Source organism: Pipistrellus kuhlii, unplaced genomic scaffold (genome assembly GCF_014108245.1).
Source record: "Pipistrellus kuhlii isolate mPipKuh1 unplaced genomic scaffold, mPipKuh1.p scaffold_m20_p_1, whole genome shotgun sequence".
In the NCBI taxonomy this organism is placed as follows: domain Eukaryota; kingdom Metazoa; phylum Chordata; class Mammalia; order Chiroptera; family Vespertilionidae; genus Pipistrellus; species Pipistrellus kuhlii.
The window spans coordinates 112,674,371-112,699,473 of NW_023425404.1; positions in this window are offsets into that span (position 1 = coordinate 112,674,371).

Sequence of the window (25,103 nt, forward strand, 5' to 3'; positions counted from 1 at the left end):
ATCACCCCTAACTTCCCTCCTCTGCCAGCTCGTGACCCCTAACTGCCCTCCCCTGCAGGCCTGGTCCCTCCCCTGCTGGCCATCTTGTGGTGGCCATCTTATGTCCACATGGGGGCAGGATCTTTGACCACATGGGGGTAGCCATCTTGTGTGTTGAAGTGATGGTCAATTTGCATATTACTCTTTTATTAGATAGGATAGAGGCCTGGTGCATGGGTGGGGGCCAGCTGGTTTGCTCTGAAGGATGTCCCGGATCAGGGTTGAGGTTTCCTTGGGGCATAAGGTGGCCTGGTGAGGGGCTTGAGGTTTGCAGGCCAGCCACGCCCCCCAGTGACCCAAGCAGAGGCCCTGGTATCTGGTATTTATTTATCTTCTATAATTAAAATTTTGTAGTCTTTAGTGGAGGCCTTGTCCAGCCACGGTGTTGCAGAAAGCTTGGCTTCCTCCATTGCTGGGAAAACCCAAGCCTCCTGCTTGCTTCTTGGCCACAGCCATCTTGGTTGAGTTAATTTGAGTACTTGCATCTGATTGGCTGGTGGGCCTGGCTTGTAAGTGTAGTAGAGTAATGCTTAATTTGCATATTACTCTTTTATTAGATAGAATAATTGTCTTTTTGCTGTCTGCCCTACTGTCACTGGAACAGCAGTAGTATTCTGAGGACCCTGGCTCTTGTCTTCTGGAAAGAAAACTTTCAGACCAGAGACACAGATGGCAAAGCAGGCAGTGGTTTATTGGCAAAGAGAAAGTACACTTGGGAGATTTCCAAGAGGAGGACTGAGAGGGATTACAAGCATGGTTTTCTGCTTGCTTGAACTTCCCATCAACCTCTTGGCTCCTTACCCCCCTAACCTCACCTGTGTTCCTGCCCATTGAATATGAACGTCTTTGCCAGTAGTGGGCAGTCATGTGGTTGGGCTATTCATGTTTTGAGGTCCTGTGCATGTTTAACATTTTTGCCCCTTTATATCTAGCGTCCCCAGTGTTAGGTCAGATGGTGGTCATTACCCTATTTGTTAGCCTCTAGGCCTCATGCTCCTCATGGGTGTGTAACTGCCCTAGACCATATCAGGAACTTGAAACCACAATCAGCCATCTGGTTGTCAGCTGACGGTATGTTTAAGGTTGGTATTTGCTTTCCCTGTCTGTCCCCTCAGTTATGTTTAATATTAATATTTCCTTTTCCTATCTGTCCCTTCATCAGGCTCATGTCTTGCTAGCTACCTACTCTAATACTACTAAATCACAAGTTCCTTGAATGAAAGGGCTTCTGGGTATCCTCAACAGTTAGTAGAGTGTCTAGCCATAAAGGTAATCAATAAACGCTTATTGAATTAATGACTGATGTGAAACTTGGAAATACCTCCTACTCTAGCCAATGACCCAATTTCTAGTATAGCAATTCATCATTTGTATGAGGTCATGCTTTCTGACACACCTTCCCTCATACTGAATCGCTCACAGTTTTGTGTGAGTTTATCAGCTTCTCTATGACCCAGGGAACAGAACTAGTCCAGGGTCCTCGGTAGACAAACTTGAAGAGGAACTAGTCTATCTGACTTCTGAGTTTGGAGCCAGATCCTGTGACAATATCACGGCATATTAATATATTTTTATTGTTTAAAATATGAATTTCCAAGTACTTAAGAAATGCAAATGCTTTATGCCACTTGTTACATCAAATACACACACACACACACACACACACACACACACACACACACAGTCACGTCCTCAGAGATAACTCCACTTTGAGAAATGGGAAAGGGGCATTTGGCCTCTTGAAGCAAAGATAAGGGAAAATCAGGTCTTAATAATTTAAAGCAGTTCTTTGAGATGGTAAGTAAGTGTGGACAAAGGAGAAATGATAGAGATAATTTATCTTTTGTCTAAATCCCAGGGGCCTCTAGTAAGGAGCCTATGATAAGATCTGTAAGAATCCCTTAAGCTAGAGTGCCTTATCGCTATAGGATTCATCACAGAGGATTTTGTGTTTTAGAAAGCACTTACTCAATAGAGGCCATAGAAAATAATCTACCGCTTCAGTTCTTTAGCTAAAAACTTCAATAGTGTTATAGCGGATTTGAAAGAGCAAGTATACTTTGAAAGAGCAAGTATATTTGAAGTTTGTGGGCATAGTAAACTCACTGAGCAGAGAATTAACAAATCAATAAAGGGAGAAACTTTGAAGGACACATTTGTAGGCAGAAAAGTGACAGATCACCTTTATTAAGGGCAAATGACAAGTAATACAATTAGAGGAAAAGAATTCAACATAAGTCTATAAACTGACAAATTTTGAGCTATCAGATACAACCTGGGAGAAAGATTAAACATTAACATAGGCACAAAAAAAAGATATTCTCTATATTTTATAGAATATAGAGAAAATTGTGTGAAAATCTATTAGATATATTTTAATATATCTTATCCAATAAAAGAGTTATATGAAAATTGACCATCACTCCAAGACACAAGATCGTCATCCCCATGTGGTCAAAGATCCTGCCCCCATGTGGACACAAGATGGCCACCACAAGATGGCCAGCAGGGGAGGGCAGTTGGGGAATACTAGGCCAGGAAGGGAGGGCAGTTGGTGAGGGACCCAAGCCTGAAGGGGAGGGCAGTTGGGGGGACCAGGCCAGCAGGGGAAAACAGTTGGGATATCAGGCCTGCAGCAGAGGAGTGGGGGAACCCAGGACTACAGGGAGTGCAATTAGGGGTGCCCAGGCCTGCAAAGGATGGCATTTGGGGGTGGGGTACCAAACCTGCAGGGGACGACAGTTAGGAGTGACCAGCCAGCAAGGGAGGGCAGTTAGGGGTGACTGGGCCAGTAGGGGAGGGCAGTTGGAGGTGACCAGGCCTGCAGAGTAGGACAGTTAGGGGTGATGAGACTGGCAAGGGAGGGCAGTTAGGGTTGACCAGGCCAAGAGGGGAGGGCAGTTGGGGGCAATCAGGCCAGCCAGGGAGCAGTTAGGCATCAATCAGGCTGGCAGGGCAGTGGTTAGGGGTGATCAGGATGGCAGGCAGAAGTGATTAGGGACAATCAGACAGAGACAGGCAAGTAGTTGGGAGCCAGAAATCCTGGATTGTGAGAGGGGATGTCCGACTGCCCGTTTAGGCCCGATCCCACTTGCCCGTTTAGGCTCAAGATTGGGCTTATATGGACAGGCAGACATCCCTCAAGGGGTCCCAGATTGGAGAGGGTGCAGGCTGGGCTGAGGGACACAGACCCCCTTCCCTGTGCATGAATTTCATGCAATGGGCCTCTAGTTCTAATATATTAGAAATACATATATAATTGGATGTTTACATGCGTATTGTTTATAAGATTAAAAAACTAGAATCCCAATTGTTTTTTTGTTTTGTTTTGTTTTGTTTTATTGATTTTTTACAGAGAGGAAGGGAGAGAGATAGAGAGCTAGAAACATCGATGAGAGAGAAACACCTACCAGCTGCCTCTTGCACACCCCCTACTGGGGATGTGTCCGCAACCAATGTACATGCCCCTGACCGGAATCGAACCTGGGACCTTTCATTCTGCAGACTGACGCTCTACCACTGAGCCAGACTGGTTTCGGCATAGAATCCCAATTGTTTTAAAAAATGAAATTGCATTGTACTTCTTGCCCATGAATAACATATATGTATTACAATGATTTTGTTACAGTGAAACAGTATTCATAGTGTTAGGACTTACAAGAGAATATAATTGTTAATGGCCATTTTGTAAGCTGCCCTGCCACATGGGAACAAAGACCAAGAGAGACTTGTCAGACAGGAAATCAAACCATATAAGGAACTAAAACTGCCAAGAAGCACCTGGTTGCACATCTGCCTTCCTGTTGATCCAACCCCTTAATCCTTACAACAGCCCTATCTGGTCAAGCCCACCAACCAAGCCCCCAAATCCACCTACGACAAAAACTTCCCACAGGAGCTGCAGAAAAGGATAAGACGCCAGTTCCTAGGAGCTGCCATCATTGACCTAATACTCCTTGGCTCAGTGCCATGTACCCCTTCTCTTTAGATAACTCCGTCCTCATGTCCTTTTCTTCAAAAAATTCAATTTTCCTTTATTCATCATTTAAAATTGCTATTTAGCCTACCCACACATGACCAATTTTAACCTTTCACATATCATAGAGTTAAAGTAAATGAGGCTACACAGTAAAATGTATATTTAGTTCCAGTTTTGTAAAAAAAGAGAACCATATGTATGCCTAGGAGAGACAAAAAGAGTGGAAGGTAGTGACAGTCATCTCTAGGATTACAGGTAATTTTTTTGTGTGTGCCAGATTTTTAGGTAAAGATACTTTGTATTACTTTTTCTTTTTAATAACAAAAGATCTTTACATTTTAGGGGAAACAAAAATGACAAACAATGCTATTAGACAAGATTCCAAGTGCTCTACATATAGAGACCCTTAATCCTTACAAAAACCCTTTCTGGTCAAGACTTAGTATTCCCATTTAACAGATGAGGAAACTGAGGCACACAGTTGTATAAGAAAATGAAAATGGGATTCAAATCCAGACAGCCTGGCATCAGGGCCTGAGCTCTTAGTCTTTCCTTTGTTCTTTCTTTCTCCTTTCTTTCTCTTTCTTTCTTTCTTTCTTTCTTTCTTTCTTTCTTTCTTTCAAATTTTATTTTATTGTTTAAAGTATTAAATATAGTAGTACATATATCTCCTCCCCCCCCCCAATTGACCTTCCCCCAGCCTCCCCTAACTCCTGACACATGGCCTTATCTCACCCCCACAGTGTCTTGTGTCCATTGGTTGTGCTTATATGCATGCATACAAGTCCTTCGGTTGATTCTTCCCACCCCCCCATCCCCAACACTCTCCAGCCTTCCTGCTATAGTTTGACAGTATGTTCAATGCTTTACTGCCTCTGTATCTATCTTTTTGTTAATCAGGTAATAATATTTTTTATTTTCCATAAATGAGTGAGATCATGTGGTATTTCCTTTCATTGACTGGCTTATTTCACTTAGCATAATGCTCTCCAATTTCAGAAAGGGAGGAAGAAGGAGAAAGCAAGAACGAGATCAAAAGAGAGAGAGAGAGATCAATTTATTGTTCCACTTATTTACCAGTATGGGCCCTGACCAGGGATCAAACCTGCAACCTTAGCATATTGGAATGACACTCTAACAACTGAACTACTTCTCCAGGGCAGGTCTCTCTTTCTTCCACCAAGGACAATGTCCAGAAATGACTCAGTCCTGAGACGGTGGGCAGGACACCGTGGCATCCACTATACCCCAGTGCTTGGAAATGATACTTTAAAAAAAACCTGGAATTATTATTATTCTCTGAATGGTCCTAGAATAAGAGAGGAACAGCACTGTTCTAATAATTATCTGGAGGTGCTCTGGGAACCTGATGAATTACATTTATGTGTAAAATGTTGCCTCTGATTCCAAAAAGTTAATCTAAGTGGCAGGTATTGTTTTAAAAAAATAACATCTTGCCGAGACTGGCTCAGTGGATAGAGCATCAGCTTGCGGACTGAAAGGTCCCAGGTTCGATTCCAGTCAAGGGCATGTACCGTGGTTGCGGGCACATCCCCAGTAGGAGGTGTGCAGGAGGCAGCTGATCGATGTCTCTCTCTCATTGATGTTTCTAACTCTCTATCCCTCTTCTTTCTTCTCTGAAAAAAAATCAATAAAATCTATTTTTTTAAAAATAACATCTTAAAATGCGTGTGGTTACTTGAGGTTTTAGTGGATTGTCTGGGGCCAATAGTGGTAGTGTGGGGGAAATGTTTGAGGACTCAGAAAAAGGCCTCTTGCAAATCCAGGTGGAAGGTGGAAGAACAGGTGTGAAGAGGAGGAAGAAACTTTTCTGTTCATTTACATCCTTTTTCTGGATTCATCCCTGACTCCACAAGGAAACCAGACAGAGGGCCAGGGCTGACACTCAGGAAACGCTTCAGGACCAGGGGACTCGAATTGGGGCAATAATGCCTTTAGCAAGTTTTTGTGTTAGAAATCCGGCTCAGAGTGTTTCAAAACATAGTTTAGAATTCTGATTAAATAGAAAACAACCCGTTTTTAAGAACATAGACAAAAAATTTCCTCCAGAGGCCTTCCAGTGGGCCCATTTGGATTGCCAGTAGAGTCACTTCTGAGCATTTCCTGCAGCCTCAGAAACTCAGTAGCCAACTGTTTTCACAGGATACAAAGTTCTAAGTGAAGGGAGCAAGGGAAGGAAGGAGTGTTTCACTTGTTCATAAATAATCACAATGAAACGAAAGTGGTTCCGGGGGTGTATCCTGCTCTACCTTCGTCTCGGTTGTCCAGGCAACACATTTTACTTGGAATTCAATTGTCTTTCACTCATTCCCTCTCCTCCTAATAATTAATAATCAATAACATTTATTGAGGACTTTCTATATACAAGGTAGTGTATAAGATTTTCTGATAAAGACTACATATATATAAACCCTAATGTGCAAATAGACCGAATGGCAGAACAACCAAACAACTGAACAATTGGTCACTATGATGTGCGCTGACCACCAGGGGGTGCATGTGGAACATTACAGGTGTCGGCTGCAGGCAGCAGAGTGCGGAATATGGCAGGCATTGGCCACAATGGGATGGTAAAGCAGGTAAGCAAGGGCACCAGACCAAGGTGGAGCACTGGTTGCTGTCATTGGGGCAAGCCTCTGGTGGATACTGAAAATTCTTTGCTCCTGTGCACTGCAGTACTGCCTGGTGCTTGCACCTGCTGACAGTGCCTGGTGCTGGCCCCAAACGCTCAGCAATGTCAGCAGGTGCGAGTGGCAGCAGCTGGCCCTGATTGCCCCTCAAAGGTTCATCACCTACCCCTGCTTCTGAGGGGCAATTAGGGCAGCTGCTGCTGCTTGCACCCACTGATGCTGCTGGCCCTACTCGCACCTGCTGTTGGCACCGACCCCAATCGCTCTGGGCCATCAGCAAGTGCAAATAGGGCTGGTGCTGTCAGCACATGGGAGCAGTGGCAGCAGGTGGTGGGAGTGGGACTGCCAGCAGACAGGAGACTGGGGGCCATGTCGGGGGTGGTTGTAGGAGGGGCAGGGCAGGGGTGTGGAGGATGGGCTGAGACCTGCCCGTGCCTACTGCAGCCTGGCAGCCCACAGTTCCTTTCAAGGCACACAAATTTATGCACTGGGCCCCTAGTATTGCATAAAACATGACAAGAGGATGTACCTTAAATTTGGGAAAATACAAGTGCTATGAATCCTTCTGAGTTATTCTTAACTACTGTGAAATTGACTCTTGTGGGGAAATGATAAATGAATGAACTTTCAATGCAATAACAAAACCTGATGTGGGCAAGAGTGGCCCTTTCTGAACATATTTCTGTACAAAATTGTTCTGATTTATATCATTTATTACATACTAGTGGCCTGGTGCACAAAATTTGTATACAGAGGGAGGGTTCCCTCAGCCCAGCCTGAACCATCTCCAATCAGGCATCCCTCTCACAATCTGGGACTGCTGGCTCCTAACAGCTCACCTGCCTGCCTGCCTGATCACCCCTAATTGCCTCTGCCTGACTGCCTAATCACCTTTAACTGCTCTCCCCTGCTGGTCTGATCTCGCCCCCAACTGCCCTCCCCAGCCAGCCTGATCTTGCCCCCAACTGCTCTCCTCTGCCAGCCAATTTGGTTCTGATTGGTTGGTTTCTATGCCAGTCAGCATCAACCGCCTCCTAGGCAGCCATTGGCTCCTCACAGTTGAACCAGATTTGTTTCTGATTGGTCAGTTTCTATGCCAGTCAGCATCTCTGAATCTATCAACTGGGCCTGATCAGAAAGGTGGGGCTGATCAGCAGTCCTGGTGGAGGCCTGGAGAGAAATGGAGGCACAGCTGCAGGCCAGACTGGGAGAGAATGAGAGAGGCAAATGCTGATCAAAAGCTGTCACAGAGGCAATGGATCAGTCCCTAATTCTCTCATTAGGCCTCTCTCTGGCCCTGATTGGCAACCTTCTCAGCAGTCAGTGCTGGGGCACCGTGCCTGCAGTAATAATTGATTGAAAGCTCTGTATAAGTTTAATATAGACCACATAATGATGACATACATATATTATGAAATAATTTAGTACTATGGCAACCTAGCACTGACTACAGAACTGACTTCTGGTTGGTCAAGCCTCAGTTGTTACTGGTCCTTATAACCCAGGGTTTTTATATATTAAGATATTGCCACATATTATCATATATTACATATATTATGTAACAAATGATTAGCTACAAATATATCCATGGCACAAACCTTGATTTTATCCAGAAAGAAAGTACATTATAATTACTAGGTTTTTCTTTGGTGATTAATCTGAGACCTTTGAACTTGCCTTGCAGAAAACATAGGACACTTCCATGCCATTGTAGAATGTCTTGCCTCTTGTTACAAGAATAGGTTGCATGCCTCAAAATGTTTAAAACCGCCGAAACCGGTTTGGCTCAGTGGTAGAGCGTCGGTCTGTGGACTGAAAGGTCCCTGGTTCGATTCTGGTCAAGGGCATGTACCTTGGTTGCGGGCACATCCCTGGTAGGGGTGTGCAAGAGGCAGCTGGTCGATGTTTCTCTCTCATCGACTTTTCTAGCTCTCTATCCCTCTCTCTTCCTCTCTGTAAAATATCAATAAAATATTTTTAAAAAATGTTTAAAACCTATAGTATAACACAAAATAATTGGATAATTGTTTTAATAATAATTGCTTCAATTAGAAATCTTGTAACATAAATATTACAAGGAAAAAGTCAACAGCCCATTTATTCAGCCTGATGTAAGATAAGCACACCACAGTTGCTCTGATTCATGCCTCAAGCCTGTTCTACTTAACCAGGCTCTCAAGATTCAACAAGTCATCTGATGACTCAGGCAACTACCAAAGCAGAAAACAAAATGCTCCATCCACCCTGTGTTTCTGAAGCATTTACTGGGTGTAGCCCTTTATGATCCAGCAGAATCCTTTTTTTGCAAGACATTCAACAAAGAATTCAATCAGCAAAGCAAAACATGTCTGTAGCATTCCAGAAGAATTTTCTCATCTAAAATATCAAATATGCAAGTTACAACTAATCTGGCAGATCACAAGTGAACATAGGGAATATAGTAATAGACCGAGGCTAACGTTGGCAAATTGAATCAAATTTGCTACAGTTTCATCAATTATTTATACTTCACAAAATCAGAACATAAAGATATTTAAAAATTGTGATAGTTTAGAATAATAGAATCAACTCAATGGATAATTTTCTTAAGTAAACTTCATGCACCATTAAGGTTATTAAAGAAAATTATAGCCTATGGTCTATAGTCTAATATCTTGAAGAATAGGAATTCAAAACATTTTTATAATTATGCCATTACTCACTTTTTTCACTATAAGATATGATTACAAAGGCAAACACAGGTGGAATTTCTGAAAACTCGGCGATAGGGAAAATTGTGAATCACAAGACAATGGTTATACATTTTAATTTCTATAGTACTTATTTTTTCCAATTTTATTAAGATATAATTGATTGACAGCTCTGTATAAGTTGAATATAGGCCACATAATGATGACATACATATATTATGAAATAATTTAGTACTTATTGTTTGGTATTTAATTTCTACAACACTTAATTACTTAGCTGTGTAAGTTTTTATATCTAAATCAACTACTTCTTTGTTTATATACGAATTTAGACCTTATTTTACTTATTTATTTTTGTTAATCATCATCCAAGGATACTTTTATTGATTTTTAGAAAGAGTGGAAGGGAGGGGAGGAAGAGGGAGAGAGAAATCATTGATGTGAAAGAGACACTTCAATCAATTGCCTTCCATACCCACCCTGATAAGGAGCCAGGGATCAAGTTGCAACCAGATATGTGCCCTTGACTGGGAATCGAACCTGAGACCCTTTGGTGATGGGCTGATGCTCTAACCACCAGCCAGGGCTAAAACAAATACTTCTATTTTGTTTTTTTAACTTTTTATTGATTTCAGAGAAGAAGAGAGAAGGAGAGAGAGAGAGATCGAAATATCAATGATGAGAGAGAATCATGGATGGGCTGCCTTTTGCACACCCTCTACTGGAGATCAGGCCTGCAATCTGGGCAAATGCCCTGACTGGTAATCAAACTTGATCTCCTGGTTCATAGATTGATGCTCAACCACTGAACCATGTTGGTTGAGCTAAAGCAAATACTTCTTGAATGGCAATCATTAAATTGAGAGGCTACAAAAAATAATGACCACCAAAAATTCACTTCCTCTTTTTATTTCAAATACTATGTGGGGTTAAATATAATGGGGTTTGTTAACTGAACCACATCCAGCATGGCCAGGGGTGAACCTGAGGAGGGCCGGTGAAGAATTAAAGTAGACAGACAAGAGAATACAGTTGGGGCCAGGTAGGATCACTGTGCCTGGATGAGGAAACAGTGACCCAGCCAGTAAGCTGAAGTTTTATTTTATAGCCAGAGCACACAAAGCAAAGCAAGGGGAGTGGTCAACATGTTTACAATGTTCTTGTGAGTTTCAAATCTGTTTCATTATTCAAGCTTTGTTTTGCAGCACTTGCTGCACCTCCCACAGCCCATTATCTACCTAGAAACGAGGGAGGACTATAAGGTCAAGCTGGGACTTGTATGTGGCTCTGCCACCGGTCAGTCTGAGGCTTGACCCTATAGCTGCTCCCTACAGTTAACTGCACTGTTTTGAAGCAATTCCATTCTTCTCCCCACTATTTTTATTTTGAAAATTTAATTAAAAAAAAAAACCTGCCCTTCCAGTGTGGAGCATTGAGTTATGAACCAGGTCAGAATTTGATTCCCGTCAGGGCACATGCCTGGGTTTCAGTAGGGGACATGCAGGAGGCAGCTGATCATAATTCTCCCTCTCATTGATGTTTCTATCTCTCTTCCTCTCTGAAATAAATAAAAACAAATTTTTAAAAAACCAGCTACAGAAAGGTTGAAAGAATGGGGCAATAAACATATATATTCTTTACTTAAATTTACCACTTTTTAATATTTTGTCACATGTGCTTAATCTATCTATCTATGTATACCTGCAAATATATATCTGGAATATTTTAAACTTATTTTGTTAATTAAATTCTTTGTTTAATGTTTAGCTAAAAAAAAGTCTTTAGGTGGCTATTCATACATATGTACACATATGAAGTGAAAGAGAGGGAGGAAGATTCTCAAAAGAATAAGGCCTTGGCCTTATTTTTTTACATATGTGTCCTTATCCTCCATTACTCCTTACCCCCCACTATGATCCCACCTCCCTGGTGTCTGTGTCCATTGATTGGGCTCATATGCATGCACACAAGTCCCTTGGTTGATTCTCCCCCTTACTCCCACCGACCCCTTCCTTCCCTGAAGTTTGAGGTTCTGATTGATATTTCTCAATCTTTGGATCTGTTCTTGTTCATCAGTCTATGACATTTGTATACATGCATATAAGCCTAACCAGTGGTCACAGATAAGAGGGAAGTGGGGGCATGCGTGGGGAGGAGTTTGGGATGGGGGTGGGGGGATAAGGAAAAAAATGTGATACCTTAATCAGTAAAGAAATTTTAAAAAAAGAATAAGGCCTTCTTTTATATAATTAATCACAATAGGATCACATTTAAGAAAATGAACTGTATAATATATACAGTTTATATATTAAATATATAATATTTTATATATTAAATATATTAAATATATTATATTATAAATATAAGATTATATTTAATTTTAATATTTATAATATTTAATATATAAATATAATATTATAAATATAATATAATAAATATATATTAAAGATATATATTAAATACATATATTTAATATACAGTTCATATTTGAATTTCCTCAATTGTTTAAAAAAATGTCTTAAAGCTGGGTTTTTGTTTTCCTAATCTGCATTCTAACCGAGATTTGTACATTACATTTGGTTGTCCTCCTTTAGCTCTTAATTTAGAGCAATTTCCTTGCCTTAAAGAAAAATGACTTTCCCCCATTAATCTTGAACAATATTCCACCTTCTTTACTTGTTTTTTCATTATTATATTTAGGCTAATGAAGTTTGGCAAATATACTTAAGTTGCTGTCAAAGCAATATTTAAAATAAAAAATCTTAAGTTTACTTGATATCATGAAGTCTCCAAAATTCTGGTGTATAAATACTTTAAACCAGTTAGGTTTAAAAAATTATTTTATGTAATAAATAACATGATTTTACTAGCCAACACAGCATATGTTTCTTTAGTATATTTTGTTTTTGTGAGGATAAGGGATGTGTCTTGCAAACTTTCATTTTAAACCTTCCTAATACAAAGCAAATGCTCAGTGTACATAGTTCCTAATACTTGTGGGCATATTTATACAGCTTATCATCAGTACCTGGGTCAGTTTACAAAGTTCTTGAGAGCGTCCAAGGTCAAAATAAATATCATGTAAAGAACTCTATAGCACTGCTGGTAGCTCAGTTTGTTAGAGTGTCGTCCTGATATACTAAATTGAAATTTCTCTCTCCTTCTCTCAAATCAATAAATAAAATATTTTAAAAAAAGAACTCTACAGATAATGGTACATGTTTGCTTATGGCATTCTGATCTTAACCATTTTTTCTCAATTATTAAAACTGCCATGCGAGTGCATTTGAGTTATGTCTTAACAATTAAGCCTAATATAAAATAAGCAAAATTTTCTATGATCCCTCTCCCCCTCCCCCCACACACACATTTTTAGAGTTATCAATGAAGCAAGGCTGTAGTTGGAAACATTAAATCTTCTAATACTTAATGAATTGGTCTACACATCAACAGAATTGGATTCCTACCTTCATCAATAATGTTATTACAATTATTGAGTCCCATTTCCTGATTTACCAAGAAGTTTATTATTCATCCAGATCATTAGGGTCTGATTGAGATCTTAAAAATAATTTTAAGGTTGGCATCTCACCATCCGTAACTTAACACTACCTGTTTGCTTACAGAAATAGAAATGATCCTAGGATCATGAGACAGGAAGAAATTTCCAAAGGATGTTGTATACATTTCTTATCACTAGTATGCCCAAACTCACCCATCTGGCAATTGAAAATATAGCCTACTTGCAATATCCCTTTGCACAGGGGTTTTCTATGACCTTGTGACCTTACCTTTGCCTTTCTAGTGTCAGGGTATTTCACCTTTAACTTAAGTTCTTTCTGTAAGGTAAATTAGAGGCAGTAGTTGTCCTTCAGTGAAAATCTTTTCTCAACTTTGGGCTCAAGCTCTGTGTTGTGGGCAGAAAGAGCTGTCTCTTCAACCTTTCCTCATGGGCCTTGTTTCCCAAGCTCTTAATCATTTGTATGGATTTCCTTTAAACTCTCTCCAAGACTCCTTTTAAGTACAAAGCCCCAAATTAAATATAATAGTTAAAGAGATATGCCTAGTATCAAATTTAGAGGACAATTGCTGCATAGTTTCTACTTTCTGTACTCTAAGATTTAATAGTTAAAAAGAATTATTACTTAAAAAAACAAACCCAAAGATTCTGAGTATTATATTCTGCGTAGTTGAATATAATTCTCTTCATGTTTTAAAACTCTTTTTCACTGGTCAACTTGAGGCACAAAGACCTCAAAGCTCACCTAGTCTCACTTTTAGTGGGATATGTTCTCAAAACTGCAGAAACAGCTTAGAAAAAAAAATGTAGGGAATTTATTATATATTTGAACCACAATGCATTCATGTCTTTTTTCTTTTCTTTTTTTTTTTATTGTTTAAAGTGTTACATATAGTAGTACATATATCTCCTCCCCACCCCATTTCACCTTCTCCCAGCCCCCCCTATCTCCTATCGCCTGTCCTCATCCCACCCCCTCAGTGTCTTATGTCCATTGATTGTGCTTATATGCATGCATACAAATCCTTCAGTTGATCTCTTTCCCCCTCTCCCCAGCCTTCCCGCTGTAATTTGACAGTCTGTTCAGTGCTTTACTGCCTCTGTATCCATCTTTTTGTTCATCAGTTATAATGTTCTTTATTTTCTATATAAATGAGTGGGATCATGTGGTATTTTTCTTTAATTGCCTGGTTTATTTCACTTAACATAATAATCTCCAGGTCCATCCATGTTGCTGCAAATGGTAAAAGATCCTTCTTTTTTTTACAGTAGCATTTTATTCCATTGTGTAGATGTACCATAGTTTTCTATTCATATTCATCTGCTGATGGGCATTTGGACAGTTTCCAAATTTTAGCTATGGTGAATTGTGCTGCTATGAACATAGGGGTGCATATATCCTTTCTGATTGGTGTTTCTGGTTTCTTGGGATACATTCCTAGGAGTGGGATCACTGGGTCAAATGGAGTTCCATTTTTAGTTTTTTGAGGAAACTCCATACTATTCTCCACAGCTGTTGTAAATTTTCAGGCTTCTGACATCATCCACTTTCCCCTTCAAGATGGCGCAGACTCCGCATACGATCCAGTCACTCTCATTCATGTCTTCAGGTTTAGTTATTACAAAGTAATGGCCCAAAATATTTGATGGAAATTTACATTTCTGCTTACTTGAGAGTTACCCAAACAACCCACAAAAACAGCACTTATTCTGATGAAGCTACACTAAACTATTTTATATTCAGAAGGAAAATTACGAGAAAGTAAACATCACAGTAACTCCTAATTCTGATCATGGCTTAGAACAAATTCATCTAAAAATCATGAAAATTCCAATTACCTGCAAGTAAATATTGCAGTGGAAACTTTTGCATCATAGCCATGCATTTCATAGCATGGTTAACTGAGGACTTTCTTTGGAAAACTCTAACATTATATTAATCTTCCTTGTAATAATATTAGCCAACCTATCGTTTATTGAGTGCTTACTATGTGCCAGGTAGTCAACTTTGCACTCTCTACAGATTTCCTCCTTTGATTGGTATCAACTTTGAGAGGGACATGTTATAATTTTAGCAAATTTACCGATGAGATCCAAAATTATGTGGTTAGTGAGTGGCAGAGTGAAGATTCACACCCAAGTATTTTTGACCAAGTGTTACTACTATGTTATACTGACTTATAAATATTAAATTTCAGCAATCTATTGTAATTACAGAAACAGAGACTTAAAAAACAATCCCAATTACCATTGCACCAAAAAAATTAAGATACCTACCCTGTTTCCTCGAAAATAAGACAGTGTCTTATATTAATTTTTGCTCCCAAAGATGTGCTAGGTCTTATTTTCAGGGGATGTCTTATTTTTCCATGAAGAAGAATATGGTACACATTTATTGTTAAATGAAAATAAAGGAAATTTATTACCTGTATATGGTATGGTAGTACGGTAGTTGTCAATACAAACCAGACAAACTGTGGATTTACTCATTTATACCATGACAATCATGTTATCATCTACTGGAACATCATCATAACAATCCAATTCCTGAATTTCCTGGTTAATTTCTTGTGACTCCATTTCTTTCAGAATCAGTGAACCAAATCTCTCATGTTTAGCAATAGCACTGTCTTTAAATGAGTACTTCTTGTCAAGGTAGCCTGCTCGCAGTGCATTTGCAATGCCACTGTCAGTGATTTTCTCCCATGAATTCTCCACCCAAGTCACAACTTCTTGCAGTTTAGGTTTTACAAAGTTTCCACGCTATTCTATTGTATTTTCATTCTACATTCTATTGTATTTTCAATGTAGTCATTAATTTCCATGCAAAAATTGTCTTTGAATGGCTTGTTTATTGCAATATCAAGAAAATGGAGATAAGCTGTCATTCCTGTGGGAATCATTATCTGATCTATTTTGCTTTCATGAAGAAATGTCTTCATGTCTTTAGCATGTTGAGTGCTGGCTGAATCCCAGATTAGCAGACCTCTTTGGCTCCCTCGCATAACAAGTGGCAGCATTAAATCGACCCACTTCCTTATAACTGCTTGTGTGGCCCAGGCTTTTTCAGTTTCAAGAATAAAAACACCCAAAACACGTTCAATCTTTTCCTTCTTGCTCTTAGAAATGATTAAAGGTGGGATTTTAGTGCCATCCAGACGAATTAACAAAATACAGGAAACACTTGCACTTTTGTAAGCAGTGGAGGGAATGTACACTAAGGAGGCACCCCGCTGTTCAATTGTTGTTTGAGATGATTGGCCCAGAAACACTGCAGTTTCATCCACAGCAATCATGTTGGAAAGATTGTATTTAGAGAAGTCAGCATCATCAATAAAGGACTTGAATGCAAGTGCTCGCTTAATAACTTGAGTATCTTCCAACCTAAACAATGTTGTAGATCTTCTTAAAGACAGTTCACTTCGCTGATGGAAATTATCCAGCCAGTGTTGTGATGCTTTGAAGTCTTCAGGGGCTATGTCAAACTGTGGTGCCATTGCAAATTCTTGAATCTGAGCCTTATTCACAACCAAAGCCTCTGCTCTCCTGTCAATAACCCATTCACAGATCAGGTCTTCCAGCTCAGAAAATAATGGTTGCCGACCTGATCCACACTTGTGCTTTTTAGCATTTCCCTTGTCCACTTGTTTAATGAGGTTACCATACTCTGCTCGCCATTTTTGGACCAATCAGATACTCAACATCTTCTCTGCAGAAAGCAGTAAGATTTTGGCCCCAAGAGTCTTCCACAATTCCTTTTTTGTACTCCATGGAGTAGCTTTTTCTTTTTGTGCTCATTTCTAGGAGTAAAAAAAATGAATTGGGGTATCAAGGTGGGGGGAGGAGGATCACTTAAAATGACACAGGGGGGATCAGAGGGGGAATCAAAATGGCACGAGAATCAGAGGGGGGATTACCATCTTAGTAACCCCTTTTGATCCTCCTGTGTCATTTTGATTGCCTCCTCTGATCCTCCTGTGTCATTTTAAGTGACTCCCCCTCTCCCCACCCCTGTGCCACTGAACACCTTCACCAGACATCCCCCCTACCCCTTTGTCAGACATTTACCCCCTGGGGCCTGCCCGGGGACTGTCACTAGGCTTGCTGGGGCCTGGATCTGGGCTGGAGCAGGGTCTGCCACTGACTGAGAACCTTCAGTCATCATGAGGGCGGCCTGGAGTTAGTGTCACCAGAGCCAGACCAGCACTCACCACCTTTGCCGCATCCTGTCTGTTCTAATACTCCTGTTCTTCTACACACATCTGCAAAAGTCTTTTCCTCTCTCCCACCCCGCGCTCACTGCTCACTCTGACTACTCCGCCTACACACAGCAGTGACGTCAGGACTCTGCATAATGTCACTGGTTGCTAGACGCCAATTGGGGTGGCCCTAGCGACCAGTTTACGGTAAATTAATTTTCATTCTGAGACAGAGCCTAAGGGCGGGGGGGGAGTCCTTATTTTCAGGGAGATGCCTTATATTTCACGCAAAAGAAAACCTGTAAGTAGGTCTTATTTTCGGAGGATGTTTTATTTTCGGGGAAACATGGTAGGAATAAACTTAACTGAGGAGGTAAAAGACCTATGTGCAGAAAACTGCAGGACACTGAAAAAAGAGAGAGGAAGATGTAAACAGATGGAAGAACATACCATGTTCATGGATTGGTAGAATCAACATCATTAAAATGCCCATACTACCCAAAGCAATCTACAGGTTTAATGCACTCCCCATTAAAATACCAATGGCATATTTCACAGACCTAGAAAGAACTCTCCAAGAATTCATATGGAATAAAAAAAGACCCCAAACAGCTACAGCAATCCTGAGAAAGAAGAATAAAGTAGGAGAGATCTCAATACCAGATTTCAGGCTGTATTACAAAGCTACTATTGTCAAAATAGCCTGGTACTGGTACAAGAACAGACATATAGATCAATGGAATAAAATAGGGAATCCAGATATCGACCCAAGCCACTATACTTAATATTTGACAAAGGAGGCATGAGCATACAATGGAGTCAAGAGTCTCTTCAATAAATGGTGTTGGGAAAATTGGACAGATACATGCAAAAAAATGAACTAGACCACCAACTTACACCATACAAAAAATAAACTCAAGATGGATACAGGAATTAAACATACAATTGGAAACCATAAAAATACTATAATAATCAGCAGGCAGCAAAATCTCAGACATAAGCCAAAAGAACTTCTTCACTGATACTGCCCCTAGGGCAATGGAAGCTAAGAGAAAATAAACAAATGGGACTACATCAAAATAAAAAGCTTTGCACAGCAAAATAAACCTTCAACAAAACAACAAGAAAGCCCACTGTATGGCAGAACATATTTGCAAATGTTATCACTGATAAAGGTTTAATCTCCAACATCTACAGACAGCTTATACAACTTAATAAAAAAAAGATAAATGAGCCAATTAAAAAATGGGAAATGGACCTAAATAGAATATTTTCAAAAGAAGACAGAAGGAAGGCCAAGAGACACATGAAAACATGCTCAAAGTCACTAATTATCTGAGAGATGCAAATCAAAACAACAATGGTACCATCTCATACCTGTTAGAATGGCAAACATTAACAAATCAACAAACGACAAGTGTTGGCGAGGATGCAGAGAAAAAGGAACCCTCATGCACTGCTGGTGGGAATACAGACTGGTGCAACCACTGTGGAGAATAGTATGGAGTTTCCTCAAAAAACTCAAAATGGACCCAGTTGACCCAGTAATCCCACTCCTAGGAATATATCCCAAGAAACTAGAAACACCAATCAGAAGGGATATATGCACCCTTAGGCTAATAGCAGAACAATTTACAACAGCTAAGATTTGGAAACAGCCTAGGTACCTGTCAGCAGATGATTGGATCAGAAAACCATGGTACAGCTACACAATGGAATACTATGCTGCCATAAAAAAAGAAGGAATTCTCACCATTTGCAGCAACCTGGATGGAATTGGAGAACATTATGCTGAGTGAAATAAGTCAATCAACGAAAGAAAAATACCACATAATCTCACTCATTTATAGATAATAAAAAACATTATAAATTGATGAACAAAAAGAAAGATACAGAGACAGTAAAGCAACAGACTGTCAAATTACAGTGGGAAGGGTAGGGAGATATGGGGGAGATAAGAGATCAACCGAAGGACTTGTATGCATGCATATAACCATAACCAATGGACACAAACCTCTGGGAGCTGAGGGCATGTATGGGAGTGGGTGGGGATGGGGGGCCACAATGGTAAGATATGTATACATATAATACCTTAATAAAAAAAATGGAAAAAAATAAATTTCAGCAATCTTATAGTTTATAAAAGTAGAACTCATCTTTATTCTAAAATGAAGCTCTGAAGATGTATAGCATTCACATGTAAGTCAGAAGAAAGAACCAGTATTTTTAGATAGATTCCTGAGCCAGGAACCATTAAAAACCTTTGCTTAAAAACCATTGCTCTGTAGCACTTAGAACTCTATGTGATGACACAGCAGTATACTGACCAAACCTCGCCTCCCCTTTTCCTCCCCTTTTTCTTAGGCTTGCATTAAGCAGCCTTTCCTACAGTTAACTTTGGCCATGTGACTAAGCTCTCACTGGTGCAAAAGGGCTGAAGTGACATTTGCCCTCCTGTCCAAGCTCTTCTCCCTGCTGACTGGCTGGGAACTATACTCAGGTGACCTTGGAGTTCAACTGTTGCAACAACTATCAGCCCAAGTCCTTAAATAACTTCATGAAGGCTGAAGCTGTGTCCTTCCTTCCCTCCCCACAAACCTGGAACTCTTATGGGAGAATTAAAAAATATATATATTTAAGTCACTTTATAGTAGTCTCTTCTTATATTAGGGGAAATGTTCTAAGACTGCCCAGTGGATGCCTGAAACCACAGATAATATTGAACCCTATAGTTACTATGTTTTTGTTTTTTCCTATACCTACATACCTATGATAAAGTTCAATTTATAATTTTGGTATAGTAAGAGATTAACAACAATAGCAACAATAAAATAGAACAATTATAACAATGTATTCTACAATAAAAGTTATGTGAATGTGGTTTGTCTCTCTTAAAATACCTTATTGTCCTCTAGTCACCTTTCTTCTCTCCCTGTTGTGTAGCTGGTAATATGTACATCAGTTGCCCAGGTGTTGCATTATGAAGAATTAGGGGTACATCTGGCTTTCGAAAATGATTTTTCTGATGTTATTTTGTTTGTTTATTTATTTATTTATTATTTTTATTATTTTTTTTTAATTGTCTAAAGTTTTACATATATCTCCTTTTCCCCCAGTTGACCCTTTCCCCCATCCTTTCCCTGCCTGGGCAACCCCCTCTGCCCCATGGCCTTTGTCCATTGGTTATGATAATATGCATGCATATAAGTCCTTTGGTTGCTCTCTACCCCCCTCCTCCTCCATTTGTCTCTAGATTGATCTATTCTTATTCATCAAGTTATGTTGATCATTATATCCCACATATGAGTGATATCATGTGGTATTTATCTTTCACTGACTGGATTATTTTGCTTAACATAATGCTCTCCAGTTCCATCCAGGCTGTTGCAAATGGTAAAAGTTCCTTCTTTTTAATAGCAGCATAGTATTCCATTGTGTATTAGGTCTAGTAATAATTAATGTCGTTTCCTAATACTTTTTAAAATCGAATTTATTTAAACAATACAACAAAATTTAATCAACAATATAGTTGCCGTTGTTTTCTACTACTTGTGCCCAAAGCTCAGGAAGCATTTTAATCCCTCTGTTGTAAAATTCTTGTGATTTTGATGCAAAAAATTCGGTCAATGCATTTTTGAGGCATTCTTCATTATTAAATTTTTTTCCAAGAAGAAAGTTTTGCAAAGAACGAAACAAATGGTAATCGGAAGGGGCAATATCAGGAGAATATGCAGGTTGAGGGAGAACTTCCCATTCCAACTGGCGCAGTTTTTCAGCAGTGATTCTTGCAGTATGCGGTCGTGCGTTATCTTATCGTGGTGAAGAATTACGCCCTTCCGATTAATCAGCGCGGGTTCTTTTTCTCTTAAAGCTTGGGCTAACCTTTCCAATTGGGCACTATACACTGCACTTGTAATGGTTTGGTTAGATGGTAAAAGTTCATAATGAAGAATTCCTTTAAAATTCCACCAAACACACAACATCACTTTTTTCGCATGCAAGTCAGGTTTTGGCGTGGGCTGTGGAGCCTCATTTTTGTCCAACCATTGAGGCCGCCTTTTCAAATTAACATACAGCACCCATTCTTCATCTCCAGTAACAATTTGCTCTAAAAACGGCAAACGGTTTTGACGAGAGAGGAGCGAACTGCAAATTGTGACTCTTTGATTACAGTTGTTGTCGGTCAACTCATGAGGAACCCATTTTCCAAACTTTTGGACTTTGCCAAGTGCACGCAATTGATTGGAAATTGTTTTCTGTGAACAATTTAAAGTTGTCGCAAGCTCTTGTTGGGTAATTTGAGGATTTTGCACCAAAAGAGCTTGAAGAGCTTCTTGATCAAAATTGGACACACGGCCTCGACCACTCTTGTCATCTAACGAAAAATTTCCCTCGCGAAATTTCTCAAACCAACGCTGGCATTTTCTGGTGCTAACTGCATCTTGACCAAGAGCACTACAGATGTTTTTTGCAGCCTCACTTGCTTTTCTTCCTAATTGGAACTCGTAAAGCATGCAGTGCCAAATATGCTCTTCATCAGCCATCTTCTTAGCCCTAGTTTTGCAACAAAAACCAAACCAAACACAAACTTTTTCAAGCAAAACTTGTTAATTGCACTTCACACGTTCTGTAGATACCACGTGTTTGAAGGTTATGTCAATACAAGTCAACGCCAAGCAAGATTTTAAACGAATGTTAAAAAACGACATTAAGTATTACTAGACCCGATAGATGTACCACGGTTTTTTAATTCATTCATATGCTGATGGGCACTTAGGCTGTTTCCAAATCTTAGCTATTGTAAATTGTTCTGCTATTAGCCTAAGGGTGCATATATCCCTTCTGATTGGTGTTTCTGTTTTCTTGGGATATGTTCCTAAAAGTGGGATTACTGGGTCAAATGGGAGTTCCATTTTTAACTTTTTGAGGAAACTATATACTGTTCCCCACAGTGGATGCACCAGTCTGCATTTCCACCAACAGTGCAGGAGGGTTCCTTTTTCTCCATATCCTTGCCAGCTCTTGTCATTTGTTGATTGAATGTAAGACAGGAAACTATAAAAATCCTACAATACTCCATAGGCAGCAAAATTGCAGACATATGTCGTAACAATATCTTTACAGATACACCTCCTAGGGCAATAGAGACTAAGCAGAAAATAAACAAATGGGACTACATCAAAATAAAATCTTTCTGCACAGCAAAAGAAACCATCAACAAAACAAAAAGAAAGCCCACTGCATGGAAGAACATATTTGCCAATGATATTTCCAATAAGGGTTTAATTTCCAAAATTTACAGAGAATTCATACAACTTAACAAAAGGAAAATAAAAGATACAATCAAAAAATGGTCTAAGGATCTAAATAGACACTTTTCAAAAGAGGACATACAGAAAGTCCAAAGACATATGAAAACATGCTCAAAGTCACTAATCATCCGAGAGAGGCAAATCAAAACAACAATGAGATACCATCTCACAACTGTCAAAATGGCTATCATCAACAAATCTGATGTCATTTTAAAACACACAGTTGACAAGAGATCAAATTGAGCTATAAAAAAAATAAGAATACTTGAAACTCATTGTACATCTTTAATAGTCTACTTGAGTTTTAATGTTGTAAATCAGATTTTCAGTGTACTCGTTAGGGGTTTTCCCCTCAAAAAAAAAAAACAAACCAAAAATAACCCAAAATATATTCAATTTAATTAAAACATACCCGAGTCTCACTTTCAGGTTTCTTTTTAGGTCCCAGTCAAGAAAGTTGGTCTTCTTTTCCTTATTAACTCTGAGCCTCACTATCCCAGGGAATTTGCTTTTTGTCCACTCACGTTCTTTTCATATCCTCTCCCCACTAAGTGGTCCTCTCTTTTACATCTGTGATGTAAAATCTGGAAATGTGTGGAACCTGACCTGGAAAAGGAGGAAGAAATGTTTCTTAAGAAAAGCTAAGAGTTTACATAATAAATAGCTGGGAGTTAAAAGGGAATCAAGAAAGAAAAAAGAAGGCAGCATGGGGCAAAAGAAAAGAGGGAAGGAAGAAAAGAGGATGGGAGGCCAGAGAAATGGAGTTGGGTTTTGGGGTGCCATTGTCTTTCTTTTTTTCTTGGGTGGATGGAAGGTGGGTGGGACTTGGCCTAGTGTGAGGAGGTAGAAAATTGCAATGGCGAGAAAACAAAGAGCTATTGCTATGCACTGGTGGCCCTTAATGCTTTAGAACTTAGATAAGGTTAAATGACTGAAATTTATTGTAAAAGTAAATGTTGGCTCTTTGAAGGCTGCTTCTTTGTACATGGCTCTGAAAACCAGCAGCACCTCCTGCCCAGAGGCCCCAGCAGGAGGGGTCCCAGGCATTGGGGGATTGGCTCTGATCTCCAGCTACAGCCTCTAGAAGAGATGGGGCCAGAGACATGCCCATCCATGCCTCCTCCTCCATCATGCTCCAAAGTACTCAGAACTCCAGATTTCTCTGCCCAAGTGGCCCCAGGTTGACTTAGAGAACTTGTCCCAGCTTCATCTTTGGGTCCCATTTCTCAGGAACAGATTGTGAGCCAGGTGTGCTCCTGGGCCGCGGTGGGTGAGGCAGAGCCCACAGCGCTCCAGGGGGTCAGAAACACAGCACTAGAGCCTTCACTGTGTGCGTCAGGAGGGGCAAGCGTCAGCCACTGTGCAATCATCCTCCGGCTTCTGGTACTAAGGTACCAGAGAATCTGAAATGAAACCTGGACTTCTAGATTGTCGTAAAGACGTATCATCTAAGTAGACAGATGGGGCATCATTTGAGGGATGTACTTCATCTGCATAAAAATCCATTTTTAGAAGCCATATGGTCTGGAGTCAGACTGGCATTCTGGGTTCAAACCCCACTGTAGCATCCCTTACCTGCTTGACCTTGGGTAAGCTTCTCAACCTCTCTAAGCCACACCTGGAAACTGGTCTACACAGAACTAGACAGGAGCATCCATGAAAAGTGTTTTGCCTTGTGCCTGTTACATAACGAAGAGTGAAAGCGGTGGGACAAATGGCTTGTAAGTCCACAGATGTCTTTGACCTATTTTTAGGGCCAAAGGCTGTAGAATAATTGAGCTGGAAGACTGTGTAATCATTTTATAGAACCTAATATGTAGGAGAGCAACCTTGGGAGACAAACAGACCTAAGTTCTGGTCTCCTTACTCTCTACCAGGTATGGAATTGAGAGCAAGTCCTCTCTTTGACACTCAGTGTCCCCCACTATAAATAAAAATAAAAGAAAAAATGCTGTCACATAATAAGTTACCTTCTTAAAGTCAAACCTCAAACATATTGATTTCATTAACATAATATTACTTTATTGAATTTTATTCATAGGAAATGTCTCTAAGTTACTTATATATTTTGAATACTGATAAGGTTTGCCAAATGAAAAATCAAATTTGTGTGTAACCATTTGGGACATTTAGGACACTTATTTTCTAAATTTGTCGTTGTTATATAATTGGTTTTATTTTTACTGAAGAGTGGTATTAGCTTTTGCGTTGATTCCACTTACACTGCTGACAGATACTTATCTTTCATACTTGGGCCTTCAAACATAAGATAACTATCACTCAAACAAAAATGCCGTTATCATTTCTGGCACTTTTTAAAAGCCTGAGAGGATAGCAATCAGAGTTGAAGAGCAGGGATCCTGAGTTCACTCAAAGGGTGACTCAGCCCATAGGAATTCTGCCCAAGCACCAAGCCGCAGACACACAGATTCCAAGAATCGAAGCTACGGGGACACCAGCTGACACTACATTTGGATTGTGACTAGTACAGTTTGGAGAGAGAAAGTGCCAGGGACTGCAATTCACTTTTCCTTTTCTCCGTCCTCTTCCAAGGGGATTACTTAATAGTCTGTTTATACGTCTAACATTTGCTTGCTCTAATAATAGCCCATGGACCTGAATCATCCTGCGTCACCGCATGTCACATAGAGTCCTCAGCTGTTTCCACAACTTGCGTAGTTGGGTTTCAGCACTCATTACCTGGAAAACTCTA